Genomic DNA, 3,748 nt, shown 5'->3' with positions numbered 1-3,748 from the left:
CTTCAGCGGTTTGCAAGGAGTCAGGAATAAACAGGCGTGAAGTAATAAACAGGGAAACAAAGAATTCTGCCTTGTTTCATGTCTGCTTTTGATCTGCTATTGACAGAACAAAGGCATGTATTATAACTATATCCTCTTTTAGACAGGAAATGAAAATATGACATTTAGACAGCTACATCACAGATTAATTCAAGAACTTTTAATCAGTGAAATATTTTTGTTTCTATTGCTTCAGACTCAGGTGTTTTCTTCATAATGCCAAAGGCTTTACACAAATTTATTTTTTATAAAATATTCAGTAACAAATCCTTTAATCTGAAAGTTTCATTTTATTTTTTTTAAAAGGACAGTTTATACTGCTTCATTAATTTGCACTATGCAAGCCCAGAGGTTCTGACTTCTGTTTTACAAGAGAAAACTGAAGCATATTTTATCTGTTGGTATGCTAAGCTTCTTTTCTTTCCTTGTCTCTTTACTGAAAGTAATACAGCTATTCTTGCTATAAAATAGCCTTGTGTTCCTGAGGAGCAAGTGTGGCAAGAGGCTTTGTTCTGAGGTTCTGAAAATGAGATTGATTTTCAGCAACCAGCTAATTTGCTAGGAGCATACTAAAGCTCTTCAAATAGATATGGTTAACCTAGAAAAAAGAATATGATGAATTCATAGGTTTTTGATTTTAATTTTCTGGCTTTTGCATGCATGAGCATTGAAAAGAATTGTCTTCTGTGAATGTGAGCACAGCTGACAGCAAGACTTGAGAGAGAGACTCGTAGGTATTGTGTCCTGCCATGGTCTGCTGGTCATCCTGGTCAGTGCAGCTGCCTCTTCTTCCTGTGAAAGAGGAGACACCTGGTGCTCATTTGGGTCTCCCTCTGAGATGGACTTGGGACTGTGTCAGGACACACAGCTGGTCTGGGTTTGGAAGGACTAAAAGTTGGCTTTGATTTTGTTTGCTATTCCACCGAGGAATAGCAAAGTTTGTAGTTTCTTGAATATTCTGACAGCCACCTCTCAAATGTTTTTCTACACCGTTGGAAAGGAACTTTTTGTAAAAAAAAGCTGTTACTCTCCTTTAAGACTGCAAAGAAATTCTACAGTGCCATGGCAGCCTGATAAACACCACCAGCAGAAACAGAACTTAATTGTTGAGAGAGTGAGTCTGTGGTGAGGTGCTGTTTGCTATCAGCCATCAGGACTTTATCCTGTGCTCCACAGAGTAAAGCCCACCCACTAATTAAATTTGATTATTCAGTAACATTCATTCTAGCACAAAATACCAAATTCTTCAGAATTTTCCTCTAAAAAAAGTCCACCTAATTTTATCATCAAATTGGAGAGTGACTAATGAGTGGTTGAATCTAGAGCTGTGACAGAAACAAGGGTATTTGGGAAAATAGACAGAGATTGACTATCCATTGTATATGAGGGATGCCAAATACACCTTTTGTCATCTATTTCCCTCATAATAATAACAATAACAAAAATAATGATAATTTTAATCATCTGTCCATTTATAGTGGTCATTTTTGCAAGCAAAAACTCATTTAAAATTTGTTCACTAGAAAATTGTTTTTTTCTTTTAGGTCAGAAAGAAAATATAATTATCCCTTCCAAAACAAATTGTCCTATCCATTCCTTGATCTGCTTTCTATGTACTGTTGGAAAAACAAAAGCATTTGAAATAATTATTTCTTCTGTTAAACATCAAAACATCAGTCACAGCTATATCATGCATATAAATTGGAAAATAGCTAATTAATCAGCCTCATCTTTTCATTTTCTGAAAAGAAATGCTCATTTCTCAAGTATTAATAACTCGAGTTATTCCTTCCATTACCTGCTGCTTGTTTCTACAGTTTCAAGACCCAAACCTCAGAATATGATGGTTCAATTTAACTAGACTTAGGTTTGTGTCTGGGCTGTTTCTGTGCGGTTTTTTTGTGTTAGTTTCCTCCAATTTCAGAGTACATTTCTTCTGCCTGTGCTCCATATTATTATTATAAGTTAAGCAATCCAACCTGTAGTGAATTATTATATTTTAAAAAGTCAGTAACCTAAGTGGCTTTATTTATACCCACTGTAAGCGTCTTCTCTTTGTCTAGTTTTGCAGAGAGAAATACCTATATTGTGTCTAGAAAAGATTGTCAAATGCTGTGCTATTCACCAGATACTTAGGGACAGTATATTTAGAACTTGAATGGATAATGTGTATACTTTTATATCCGTTCAGTCAGTGGTTAAGGCAGGAAGTAGCTTTGATAGTGAAAACCAGGGTTTTGTAAAATGCTTAAAGATGAAAAAAGAAGAATGACACTTTCCTTGCCATTTCAGGATCCATTTGCTTTTGTATATACAGCAAGGGAGTGAATTTCCTAAACTGGGAAATGTTTTACTCTAGAAGTGAGGCAGCATGAGAATCTGATTTGGTGGATTCAGCTTGTATTATTTACATTTTTTTTCTGCACTCAGAGATGAAATCCTAGACCACCCGTTAAAAAACAATTCATGGATGTCTCAAGGGAAGGGATGTCTAATGTACATATACTGACAAGTCAGTACAGCTTGTTTGGCTCTGTATCTCACTCTGTAACTCTCAATTTGTTTACACTTTTTTGTATCAACATTTTGTGAATTTCAGAAAATTTTGGTAGCAGACCATTATGTGTCATTAATCTTCTTTTCACTCTACTTTTCTCCCAATATGTTATGCTACATCTTATCTAAAGTGAAGCCTAAATCTAAGCTTTTCAACAGAGTATGAGATTTATGATACCATCTTTTTCACAGCATCACAACGAGTACAATGTAGGAAAAAGTCTCTGTAGAAGTGGCTATCACTTATGTAGATAAAAGCTGGGGATAATGAATTGTTAAATACTGTATTTCTTTGAGATAAAATAAATCAGCCAAGGCCCCGCTGAAAAATTTGGCCAAAATTACATAAGTCAGCCTTGGTAGCACAAGCCAGTCTCTTGCTTTTACTACTAAGCCTATATATGTAACTGGAGATCTGAATTTTTTCTTTCTGCCTCTATATCAAGTCTAGTAGAATATTCTGCAATGGGATGTGAACTTTGTGTTCTACAGATGATAATTAAAAAAAATCAGTGCATGTTGACTCTCTCACCTAGGCCTTGGTATCTCACTCCCACTGAGTGCCTAAATACCACCACTAGTTTTTGCTCTCTGAGAATCAATGTGTTGCTAAACAAGTTTTGTGTACTTTGAGAATGTCAGATTATTTTTTTCAGTACAAGCCAGAGCTCAGAAAGCATTCTTCTCTTCACTTTCCAGGCTTGTTTCAGTATCCAGTGATGATAATAGTAGAATCTTTTTATTGGTGGGGTTTATCCAGGTTTGGGTAGTTTTTAAAATTTTTTAACTTCTATCTAAATTAGCTGAAACTGTTAGGTATACAAGAAAAACCTGCTGCTAAGCAACAAAGCTACATTACCTGGAGAATAATATTACACTGCACTGGATACTGACAAAATTGGCAAATGTTCTCAGAGGAAGGAGATCAGTCCCCATTCTGTTACAAACCTGCAAATACAGATGGTAACAGGGTTTAGCAGTCTAGAGGTTTTCTGGCTTAATAACGTACAGATTGTGCCTTTTTAAAACATGCATTTCAATTGAAGTCAGGCTCATCATTGCCTATAATCTATTAAGTGTTATGAAATCTACAGATAAGCAATTTTGAGGAACACAGGTATAATCTATCAGGCTGTGAACATCATTTTGTCTT

The sequence above is a fragment of the Sturnus vulgaris genome, chromosome 9 (assembly GCF_052056855.1).
Source record: "Sturnus vulgaris isolate bStuVul1 chromosome 9, bStuVul1.hap1, whole genome shotgun sequence".
NCBI classification, from domain to species: domain Eukaryota; kingdom Metazoa; phylum Chordata; class Aves; order Passeriformes; family Sturnidae; genus Sturnus; species Sturnus vulgaris.
Note: the sequence above shows the minus strand (reverse complement) of the source record.